This window comes from Mirounga leonina, unplaced genomic scaffold (assembly GCF_011800145.1).
Source record: "Mirounga leonina isolate KUSES-001 unplaced genomic scaffold, KU_Mleo_1.0 Mir_418, whole genome shotgun sequence".
In the NCBI taxonomy this organism is placed as follows: Eukaryota; Metazoa; Chordata; class Mammalia; order Carnivora; family Phocidae; genus Mirounga; species Mirounga leonina.
The window spans coordinates 23,523,537-23,536,572 of record NW_023270739.1 but is presented as its reverse complement, the minus strand read 5'-3'; positions in this window follow the sequence as shown (position 1 = coordinate 23,536,572).

Sequence of the window (13,036 nt, the reverse complement as noted above, 5' to 3'; positions counted from 1 at the left end):
GTGGTTATTGAAGGTTTCCCAAGGGAAACAATGGCTTAGTTGAGACCTGAAGAATGAAGAGGCCAGTAAAATTACAGATAAGAAAAGGCCCTAGCAATGGGAGCATGTAAGAGTGATATTTTTGGTTTTTATTTTTATTTTTTAAAATTGAGATATAATTGACATATAACATTGTGTAAGTTTAGGGTATACCACATGTCAATTTGATACATTTATATATTGCAACATGATTATCACTCTTGTCCCATAATATTATTTCTTTTTTGTGGTTATAGCATCTAGTAAGAGTGCTATTTTTAAATCTCTTTTTATGCTAAAGGTAAATCAGTATCTTTTCTTATCTGTAATTTCACTGACCATGAACTATTCTCTTTCTTGAATCACTTGAATTAAGGTGGGGTGGCGGGGGGTGTGTGTCTAGACCTTTAAGTTGTTCCTCTCCAAGTTAGTTATTTTTCAGTTTTATCTTTTCAAGAGTCAGGTTTATTGGGGAATAATTTACATAAAATAAAATTTACCCCTTTAGAGTGTATCGTTCAATGAGTTTTGTCAATTGTATATAGTCATGTAATTGCTGCCTTATTCAAGATGTAAAATCTTTCTACCAGCTCCAAAAGTCCCCTCATGTCCCTTGCAGTCAGTCTCCCTCACCCACTCCCATTTCCTGGCAACATCTAATCTGTTTTCCAGAAAATCATGTAAATGGAATCCTATAATATATAGCATTTTGTGCCTGGCTTCTCATACTTAACATACTGCTCTTGAGACTAGTTCATATTGTCGCATGTGTCAGTAGTTTGCTCTTTTTAATTTTTTTTTTAATTGCTGAGTATTATTCTATGTTCTGGATGTAGTACAATTTTTTAACCTATTTACGTGTTGCTGAACGTTTGGGTTGTTTCCAGTCTTTAGCTATTATGACTAAGATTGTTGTAAACATTCATGTACAGGCCTTTGTGTAGACATACGAAATCATTTCTCTTGCATAAATACCTGGGGGTGGTATTGCTGTTAAACATAATCAGTGTATGTTTGATTTTATAAGAAACCACTAAGCTATTTTAAAGTGGTTTTACCATTTCCCATTCTCACCAGCAGTCTGAGAGTTTCAGTTGCCTCATATGCCTGCCAATGTTTGGTAATGTCAATCTTTTAAATTTTAGATGTTCTAGTGGGTGTGTAATGGTATTTTGTCATGTTTTAATTTAGATTTCCCTAAATTCAAATTAGCATCTTTTAATGAACTAATTTGTCATTTATATATATTCTGTGATGAAAGTGTCTGTTTAAATATTTTGACCACTTTTTAGTTGGATTTTTATATTTTTCTTATTGAGTTGTAAAGGTTCTTTATGAGTATTCTTGTATCTAGAATATCTATTATCAGATACAGAAATTTCTAATAATTTTCCAAGTCTGTGGTTTTTAAAATTTTTCTTATTTCTTTTTTTAAAGATCTTATTTATTTATTTATTTGAGAGAGAGAGCACATGCACACAACCAAGGGGAGGCAGAAGGAGAAGCAGACTCCCCACTGAGCTGGGAGCTGGATGTAGGACTTCATCCTAAGACCCTGGGATCATGACCTGAGCCAAAAGCAGATGCTTAACCAACTGAGCCACCCAGGTGCCCTAAAATTTTTCTTAACATTATCTTTTTTGTAACAGCTTTATTGAGATATATTCACATTATCTTTTGAAGAGCAGAAATTTTTCATTTTGATGAGTCCAATGTATCAATTTTTTCTTACCATTTGTGATGTTTGTGTCCTAAGAAAACTTTGCCTGACCCAAGGTAACAAGATTTTCTCCTATGTTTCTCAGAAGTTTTATTGTTTTGTCTCTTACATTTAGGTCTATGATCCATTTAAAATTAATGTTTGTGTATGGTATGAAGTAAGGGTCAAGGTTCATTTTCTTGGTGTATGGATGTCCAATTATTTCAGTACCAGTTGTTGAAAAACTATCCTTTCTTCATTGAATTACCTAGGCAGTTTTGTTCAAAATGCGTTGACTATATTTTGGTGGATCTATTTCTGGACTCTCTAGTCTGTTCCCCTGATCTGTATGTCCATCTTTAGATCAGTACTACTCTGTCTTGATTACTATAGCTTTAGAATAAATCTTCAAGGGGCTCCTGGGTGGCTCTGTCAGTTAAGCATCTGCCTTCAGCTCAGGTCATGATCCCAGAATCCTGGGATTAAGCCCCACATTGGGCTCCCTGCTCAGCAGGGAGCCTGCTTCTGACTATCCCTCTACTGTACCCCCTGCATGTGTACTCTCTCTCTCTTTCTCAAATAAATAAATAAAATCTTTAAAAAAGAAGAATAAATCTTCAAATCAGATAGAGTGAATCTTCTACCTTTGTTATTCTTTTTCAAAAATGATTTCTAGGTCCTTTGCATTTCCAAATACATTTTAGAATCAGTTTGTTGATTTCTACAACACAACAAAAACACAAAAAAGTTGTGTTGTATCTATAGATCAATTTAGGGAGAATGACATCTTCACAATATTGACCTTTCCCATCCATGAGCATGGTCTCTCTTTTCATTTGTTTAATTTTCCTTAATTTTTCTCAGCATTAAATTTTTCTTTTTCATGTATGGGTCTTGCACGTATTTGATTACTCTCTAACTATTCCATGCTTTTAAACCTATCGTAGATGATATTTCTAACATTTCTAATAATTTGTTGCTAGTAAATAGAAAAACAACTTATTTTTTGTACTGACCTTATGTCCTGAAACCTAGCTAAACTCACATATTTATTGTAGTAACTATTTGTATTTCTGATTCCTTAGAATTTCCTAGAGGTGATTATGCTGTTTGCAATTGAAGACATTTTACTTTTTCCTTTACAATCTATATACTTTTATTTATTTTCTTGTCTTAATGCACAGGCTGGGATCTCCATCACAGTGGTGAAAAGAAGTTGTCAAAATGGACATTCTTACTTTGTTCCCAATCTTAGGGGGAAAGCATTCAATCTTTCATCATTAAGAATGGTGTTAGCTGGGGGTTTTTTTGTAGATAAGGTTTGTCAGATTGAGGAAGTTTCCTTCTATTCCTAGTTCGCTGAAATTTTTTTATGATGGATGGATGTTGAATTTTACAAATTTTTTTTTACATATATTAAGATAATTCTATGATTTTACTATTTTAGTCTGTTGAGATTGCGAATTATTGACTGATTTTGAATATTGAACCAGCCTTGCCTTCCTGGAATATATCCAAATGGGTCATTCATATATTATCTTCTTTATATATTCTGGATTCAGTTTGCTAATGTTTTGTGAGTGTTCTTTTGAGAGATATTAGTTTATAATTTTCTTTTCTGTTTTATCTATCTTTGGTATCTAGAAAGATGCTGGCCTCCTGGAAGGAACTGTGAAATGTTCCCACTTCTATTTTTTGGGAAAAGTTTATGAAGAATAGGTGTTATCTCTTCAGTGTTTGGTAAAATTTACCTGTGAAGCTTCTGAATCTGGAATCTATTTCTTAAATGGAGATAGGGCTATCCAGATTATCCATTTCTTTTGAGAAGGATTTAGTGTTTTATTCTTTTGTAGCAGCTGTCTTTATGTGAGACACTGTCATATTATAACTGTCTTCTGATTTCCCAGTTGCTATCAGTGAGATTTATTCATACCATCTTTATTTACTATACCATCGTTATTATGCCATCTTTATTTTTGTCCATTAAATGGCTGTTATATTACAATATAACTGATCTGTTGGCAATGAGCATGGAGCAGGGGAAACTAGATGCTAGTGGCAAAACAGAAGGCATGGTAGACTTTGGGCTACAAATATTGTGTCACGAAAGACAAGGATTTGCCTGATGATGTTGTGAGACAAATCTGCCTCTTTTAAGTATTGGTTTTAAAAATGGGAGGGGAAAAAAGGGAGAACTTGAAATAAAAGTCTTTTCAGCAACACTGGAAAAGCCAAAGGGAAAAATGATAGGACTTACCAGCACGATGTTCACAGAGTTTTTCTAAATAGATTTTTTTTTTAATTTTATAAGAAATAAAACTTCACTTTTGTGTTTATTTTAGAATTGTTGGCATATACTGAAATGTAACAATTTCTTGATTGGGAGTGTTTTAAAACAAAGGAAACTCACTTTCCCCCTCAACTCTTTATCACTTGCTTTGGTTCAAATATTATAAATAACCTTTGAAAATATTACAGCCACATTTGTTGGAATAACACTTTCAGTGATTTGAATGACCTATTTAAAAAGTAACTTACCCTCCAAGCTACTTTCCCACTTAAAATGTTTTCTTTGTTCATATTAAACCTTATACTGTTTTCCTAAGGACGATTTGTTTACAAGTACAGAACAACCTACCTAATCTACTTTGGCTTTATTTATTCCCATGCAAACTGGCATTTTTTTTTTTTTTACCACTGTCAAAGTGTTATAAGAATAAAATCAGGTATAGGCTATAATATATTGGTGAAGAGAGATTTAAGCCATCATATACAGGAGAACTGAAGATATTGTATTGCTTTCCATTATGTCGGGGCATGACCGCTGTAGTGTAAATGCGCTAGGTTAGCAGAAAAGGCCCGTATATGTGATCCGCTGGTCTTTCCATGTGGAGCATATACAGAGGTTGTCCTGTGGCTCGTGGAGGTGCTGATTGTGTTATTCAGAGCTGCCTCTTGTAGCTCTGCCACATGCCTCAGGTTAAAGTTAGTTTCATCCATGACTGCCAATCTCCAGATTGGTTCACTGGGTGCTGGTGCTTCTCAGAATTCCATGACTAAGCCAGGAGCGGTGTTTGTTATTTACTAACAGGTATTTCTTCTGACTGCTCTGCTTACCACATCATCATTCCAGGCCTTGACCTTTGTGAACATCTCTGGAAAATCAAACATACCTAAGCCGCCCAGGCTTAGGTCTAATAACACCATCAATTGCTCTTTGGGAGGTCCTGGAACAGGGCTTGGAGGGTGATTTGAATGAGAAGGAAACCTAACTGTTCATTGAATCCAAATTTTTCAAGAGAAAACAAGAATCCAGAGAAGTTAAGGGGCTTGATCAAGATCCCCCCCTCCTGTGAAGCCTTTTGGGACTTCCCAAGGTGGTTTGGAGAGGTGCTTCCCAGCTGTTTGCAAAACCAGTCTGTGCATTTCTCCATGACTTTTAACCCTTTGTTAGAATGAATTGTCAGTGGCATCTCTCTCCCTAAACTGAGACCCCCTTAAGAGTGGACTGAATCGGGGCGCTTGGGTGGCTCAGTCATTAAGCGCCTGCCTTCGGCTCAGGTCATGATCCCAGCGTTCTGGGATCGAGCCCCGCATCAGGCTCCCCGCTCGGCGGGAAGCCTGCCTCTCGCCCCTCCACTCCCTCTGCCTGTGCTCCTCTCTCACTGTGTCTCTCTCTGTCAAATAAATAAATAAAATCTTAAAAAAAAAAAAAAAAAGAGTGGGCTGAATTATATTTGTCTACAAGGCCTGGAACATTTAAGTCCTCATGAATGTTTCTTAAGCGGGTGAGTCCCTCGCATGCTGTCTACTAAGTACCATAGTTGTGAGGTCAGGCTCCAAGAGATTAAGGAGAAGTTCTAAACCAGCCAAGTTCCTCTTGGTAGCAGACCAGAGTCTGAAAGCTAAACCACAAGCTAGGGTGAGAAGCACATCTAGCTGGGGAAGATGAGAATTCAAGGCACCCAGGCCAGAAAGAAGGGAGTAAAAGCGTTTCAGCTTCCTTACTTGTAGAAGCACTCCATTCATTCATTCATTCAATAACTTTTTACTGGGTATCTACTAGGGGCCAGGAGCTTCTTTAGGCACTGGGAACACAGTAATGATTATATAGACAAAGTCCCTGCCTATGTTCCAAGAGGAGAGAGACATGAAACAAATGACAAATAAAAACCATTATCATGTCAGGTAGTAGTAAGTGCTGAAATGAAAAATAAAGCGGGAGAAAGAAATGGTCACTGATAAGAAAGGGGAAGCCTCTCTGAGCAAAGACCCGAACAAAGTGAGAGAGTGATTCCATGAGAATACTGTGGAAAGATATTTCAGAGAGAACAAGTACAAAGGCCCTGAGTTAGACTTGGTGTGTTTGAGAAACAAGGAGGCCAGAGGATTAGAACATCATGTGGGAGAAGAAAAGAGACAAAGAAAATTATTCTGCACTAGTGCAATAATGTCCTTTCTAACACCAAAGTCTTAGGATTGATGATCCTCCGACTATATAGACCAATTGCAATAAAGAGAGTCCCATACGATGCTGAAGGCAGACTTTTATCTCCGGAGTGTACTTCAATGGAGGCTATCACCCTTAGCACAGGGTTCTCACCTGGGGTCAAGAGGACCCTCAGGAGTCATAGTCAGCCTTCAGATTCTCAATTGATCCCCTGAATCTCTGCTTCCAGGACATTTTTCCTCAGAGAAAGTCTTAGATGGAGCCTGTATAGAAATGCCTGGGCCATGTAGGAATATAGAAGAATGAAATAGGTCAGGTCTAAGAACTTGCCACCCTTGGCTCATTATACACAGAGGAGTATGTTTCACTTTCACAGAGAAATAAGGTCTCTCCAATTTGTCTTGAAATATCCAGTCTTTTGGATCTTTCATTTCCCTGCTTCTGGTAGAGACTTGGGTCCAGAGAAATACTTCTTCACCATAAGAGAAACAACAGTGCAAGGGTGATGACCAATGGCAAATGATATTCAGTGTTGGGGAGACCGTAAGGGATGGTGAGGGCTGTGGTGAATGTGCCTTCCATACGGGCAGCCATTACCCTTCTTCAGCTGATCCCTGCCTTGAGGGAATGGGATCCGGTGTTGACAGAGTTCAGGGTTGGTTAAGAGAAAGCAGAAATCTGGATCATTTTGGGGGTGAAACCTCCAGAATTAAAAAAAAAATTTTTTTTAAGATTTTATTTATGTATTTGGCAGAGAGAGACACAGCGAGAGAGGGAACACAAGCAGGGGGAGTGGGAGAGGGAGAAGCGGGCTTCCCGCCGAGCAGGGAGCCCAATGCTGGGCCCGATCCCAGGACGCTGAGATCGTGCCCTGAGCCGAAGGCAGACACTTAACGACTGAGCCACCCAGGTGCCCCAAATCTCCAGAATTTTAATTTGATTCATATTTTTAAAATGTTTTATTATTATTATTATCTTATGTTAATCACCATACATTACATCATTAGTTTTTGATGTAGTGTTCCATGATTCATTGTTTGCGTATAACACCCAGTGCTCCATGCAATACGTGCCCTCCTTAATACCCATCACTGTCGCTCCAGTGATTCATATATTTTTTTTTAAAATCTTGGGGGGCACCTGGGTGGCTCAGTCATTAAGCGTCTGCCTTCGGCACAGGTCATGATCTCAGGGTCCTGGGATCGAGTCCCGCATCGGGCTGCCTGCTCAGCGGGAAGTCTGCTTCTCCCTCTCCCACTCACCCTGCTTGTGTTCCTTGCTCTTGCTCTCTCTCTCTCTGTCAAATAAATAAAATCTTTTAAAAAATAAATTTAAAAAAAAAAGAATCTTGGCACACCAGCCATAACAGCCTGAAGGATCAAATATGGCCCATAGGCAGGTGGTTTGTAACTCTGGTCCATAGATTTTACCAGAATTTCTGAAAGATCTGTGACTTTATATTAACAACTACTGTTGTAGAATATGATTCCCCTCAACTTCTGTGCATACAAAGACCAGGGGCATGGCCATATCCCAAGTTCCCGGGTCCTAGAAGTCTAGGGGAAAGCCATCTGCCTGGCTTTTCCCTCCTGCAGTCCCTGACCCAGAGCACTGAAGCCAGCCAGGACACCAGGGAGTGTCCTCCATTATGGAGATGGAGCAAGCAGGACATTGTAAAAGGGAATTGGTATTGAGAAGCACCAGAGGAGAAGTAAGAGATGCTCATCATACAGAAGACAGCTCTGTTCTTCATCTTCTCAATTCTCTATTCTATTCCTCCCCTTGGATTCCTCCCTATCCAACTCACCACACCCCACAAGAGCATTTTTTATTACAAGTTACAGAAACCCAAACCAAACGAGGTAGGAAAAAATTAACTCGTTGGCTCCGGTATCTGAGAAGTCCAAGGGTAGTGCAGCCTCAGGCATATTGGAGTCAAGTACTTGGGAACCTCTTCCTCTCACTCAAACCTGAGCCCTGCTTTCCTCTCTGTTGCTCTTCTTCTTTGATGGACTCCTATGTGGTAGGAAAGTTGGCTTACATGGTCATTATTGCTCATCATCTCGGATGGGGAGGGATCAGTCCTCTTGCAGCACTTACATCAAATCCTAAAAAAAATAATCTGCTTGGGCTGTGATTTTGGAAAAACCCCCTGTCCAGGGGAATAAGATACTTCTATTGATTAACCTAGGTCGCATGTTCTCCAGAGGAGTGGGTTCCAGAATCACGGGGATTCCTGCGGGCGGGGTATGTGTGATGGTGGTTGTGGTGGTGATGGTGACCTGGCAAAGTTTAAAAGGAAGAGACGGTGGCCAATTAAAAGTGGACCTTCTGCTCCCAGGCACTTCCAACATAAGAGCCAAAGACCATCCTGTATCTCCCCCACCCCTAAAACAAAAACTAAAGAACTCTCTGCAGCTAGGCAAAAGCTCAGTGTGGAGCACTTGTCAATTCTGGTGCTAGAACATCTGTCTTGCAAATCAAGAACAGCCAGTTTGACTTTGGCACACAGAGATTTTCAGGCCTTGGCAATTCCTCAGTGCGGGCAACAGAAGAAACTCTCCCGCTTTGTGAAAATCACTCTCCCTTCCCTCTTCAAGCAGAGTGACAGTTCCCCACTGCAGCCAGGCACCTGCCCCACTGAACAGAACAGAGATGAGATAGATATTTAGAGAGCTATAGAGATAGAGAGATGAGATATAAGTTCCAGTATTATCTCTGTAAAGGGCTAACTAATTTGCCAAAGTTCAGTCATGTAGCAAATGGTAGCAGAGTGAGGACCCTGCCGGGCAGTTTAACTTTAAAGCCTACTGCTTAAGCACCACCCACCCATCCGTTCACTCCTTCAGCAGTCCCGTGGAATGGCTGCTACATGCCGGCGACTATTCGAGGTGCTGAGCCATAGCTGGGAACAATGCAAATCCAAATATATGTCCTCATGAAGCTTACATTCTAATGAAGGAGAAAGACAGGAAATAAAATATAAACTAGGTTAGATAGTGATCAGCATTAAGGAGAAAACTGGAGCAGGGAAGAGAGAGAAATGTGTGTGGGGGGGGTCGATTCTGAATAGGGTGGTCGGGCACGGTCTCACTAAGAAGGTGGCACTGAATAAAGGTCTGAGGAAGTGAGGGAGCAAACCATGCAGATATCTAAAGGAAGAGCATGGTGGGTCAAGGAGACAGCATAGAAGTTTCTGAGGAAGGAGCAAGGACAGTCGGTCTTGGAAACAGCAAGAAGTCCAATGTGTCTTAGGCAGCGATCAAGGAACAGAGCAGGAGGGATCAGGGAGGTAAATAGAACCAGATCTTGTAGGATGTTGTGAGTGGCTACTTGGATTTTGTCATTCACTCTGGTGTGATGCAGCCATTTGGATTGTAGCAGAGGAGGGACATGCCATTGCTTGGTTTAAAGAGGCTCTTTTTTTTTTTTTAATTAACATGTATTGTTTCAGGGCTACAGGTCTGTGATTCATCAGTCTTACACAATACACAGCACTCACCATAGCACATACCCTCCCCAATGTCCATCACCCAGCCACCCCATCCCTCCCACCTCCCTCCACTCCAGCAACCCTCAGTTTGTTTCCTGAGATTAAGAGTCTCTTATGGTTTGTCTCCCTCTCTGGTTTTGTCTTATTTCATTTTTTCCTCCCTTCCCCTATGATCCTCTGCTTTGTTTCTCAAATTCCTAATATCAGTGAGATATGATAATTGTCTTTCTCTAATTGACTTATTTCGCTTAGCATAATACCCTCTATTTCCATCCACATCGTTGCAAATGGTAAGATTTCGTTTTTTTTTTAAAGTTATTTGACAGAGAGATCACAAGTAGGCAAAGAGGCAGGGAGAGGGAGAAGCAGGCTCCCCGCCGAGTAGGGAGCCCGATGTGGGGCTCGTTCCCAGGACCCTGAGATCATGACCTGACCCGAAGGCAGACGCTTAACCGACTGAGCCACTCAGGTGCCCCAAGATTTCATCTTTCTGATGGCTGCATAATATTCCATTGTATATATATACCACAAGTTCTTTATCCATTCATCTGTCGATGGACATCTGGGCTCTTTCCATCATTTGGCAATTGTGGACATTGCTGCTATAAACATCGGGGTGCACGTGCCCCTTCAGATCACTACCTTTGTATCTTTGGGGTAAATACCCAGTAGTGCGATTGCTGGGTCATAGGATAGATCTATTTTCAACTTTTTGAGGAACCTCCATACTGTTTTCCAGAGTGGCTGCACCAGCTTGCATTCCCACCAACAGTGTTAAGAGGGTTCCCCTTTCTCCACATCCTCGCCAACATCTGTCATTTGAAACAGGATCCCTCCCACTGTTCTGTCAGGAAGAGTCTATCAGAGGGACAAGGGTGGCAGCAAGAGGCTGCAGCAGTCAGCCAGGCGAGACTGGTAAGCCAGGCTTGGACTGGTATGTGCTGGAAATGTGGCAAGGGCTTCAATTCTGAGTTCTTTGTGAAATCAGAGTCAAAGGATTGGCCAACACGTGGGATGTGGGGTGTGTGAAAAAGAGCAGTCAAGGATGACTTTAAGGCTTTTAACCAGAGCCACTGAAGACTAGAAATGACATTTTTCAGAGATGGGGGAAAATGGAGGAATCGCTTTTGTTTTTGTCTTAAAGGGGGTTGTTTTAAGAAATTATCGGGGGGCGCCTGGGTGGCTCAGTTGGTTAAGCGACTGCCTTCGGCTCAGGTCATGATCCTGGAGTCCTGGGATCGAGTCCCGCATCGGGCTCCCTGCTCGGCAGGGAGTCTGCTTCTCCCTCTGGCCCTCCTCCCTCTCGTGCTCTCTATCTCATTCTCTCTCTCTCAAATAAATAAATAAAATCTTTAAAAAAAAAATTATCGGGTCTCAGTTTGGGACATGTTAAACTGGGGATGTCTATTAGACATCTGAAAGGCAATGCTGAGTGGCAGGTCTGGGAGTTCAGGAGAGAGATCCATCTGGACTGGGGTCATAAGCTCTACAAACTACACTCTACTCCCTTCGAGTCACCGAAGACACTGATCCACATGCAGTTTTGGAAAATGATAACTGTACCCAAAATACTGGAAAAAGGGGCACCTGGGTGGCTCTGTGGGTTGTGTCTGCCTTCAGCTCAGGTCATGATCCTGGGGTCCTGGGATCAAGCCCCACATCTGGCTCCCTGCTCAGTGGGGAGCCTGCTTCTCTCTCTCCAACACCCCCCGCTAAATAAATAAATAAAATCTTTTAAAAAATATACTGGAAAAGCATAGGGAAGTCAAATTTAAAAATTCACCTATATCCTGCCACCTTAAAAACAGCTGCTTTCATTTCTCCACATTTCCTTCTGTTTTTGCCCACAGGCATACATAATTTTATGTTGTAATCATAGCATAGATACAATTCCATATTCTACCTTTTTTCACTTAACATGATCCCATAAATATTTTCCTAAGAGGCTCCCATATGTGTTTCTTGGTGATTAAAAAGGCCAACAAAATGCTGGGTATCGCTGGGAAACATTTCAGAAACAAGTCGGAATCTTACTTTGCTACAAAGTTTGGTGCCCCTACAGCTGACATTGTGCTCATTGTAATTTTTGTGGACAATGACTGTCTGTGGAGATGACTTTGAGCGCAGACTCGAATGATGAGAGCTGGCCACATACCCAATCTGGGGAAGGGCAACCCAGGAAGAGGGAACCGTGTGTGCGAGAAAGAGGGAATGGCACATGTTAGGAGGCAACAGGAAAGCACATTATAAGGAGGGTTGCTGGCAGATTCATTTCAACTGACTAACAGAAATTTATCTTTGTAAAATGTTTAAAATCTTTTTATTTAAACTACCCAGAACAGTGGGTACACCCTTCATCTGGGATTCTCTAGAAAGGAACAGAAGCCATATGGAATAATTTAGAACATAGTGAACCCTAGTATGACTACCAGTTCTTAAAGGTTCTGGGCCTCAGACTATACACAAACTCTGCATGGAATTTGATTTGTTCATTCATCCCAGTCCCTGAGCCAGGACTGGAGTCCGGTCCCTTAATTTTATAGAAAAGGCCGAGAGTCCAGAGACAAGTTAAATGACTTGGGCAAAATTATTCAGCTACTTTATAGGGAGTTTTAACCAGGGTTGAATTAGCTCTGCCCTCCACATGGAAGACTCTAAAAAACAAAACATGATTCCATGCACACGACTCTATCATTGACAAAGCCCTTTGTTAGCTGGGAAATGTCCCCTCACTTCTTGGCTCACCTGCCTATCATTTGCAGAGTTATTTACTCAAAAGCCGGAAAATTGTTGAGAAAACCATTCCTCCCTGACTCCTGGCACGGAAGGCAGGAAGCTGGTTTGTTTCCTCCTAGGGCCAGCAGGGGGGGCACCAGGCAAGGTTTGCGAGCCGCGCCGCCCCCACGCCTCCTCCCCCTTCCGCGCCCAACTTCCCCTTAGCCGCTGCTTCTACTGCAAGTGGCCATTGACCTTTCAAGCTTTTGACAAGTGATGCAATAGAATAGTATTTCAAAGAAAAATAGTTATCGAAAATTTGGATCCGGTTTTCCCATGAGTGTTAATGGTTTTCAAAAAAAGTAGGTCACATTTAAAGTAGGTCACATTTTGGAGACGGGCATGCAGGCAAGGAGCTGAGTTCCAACTAAGGCCAGGTGGCCTCCAACCGGGTGGGAGGAGGTGAGGGTCTCCGCGCAGGGAAGTGACGGGATCTTTCATAATTCCCAGTCCCTGGGCGCCAGCCCTGCGGGAAATCGCCGAGACAAAAGCTCTCGGTTTTGCAGGCACCGAGGCCGACCGCCCAGCACCACCGAGGCGCGCAGGTAAGGGCGCCCCCCTCAGCAGTCAGTGCAGGTGAGCCGGGCTGTCGGCCGGAAGG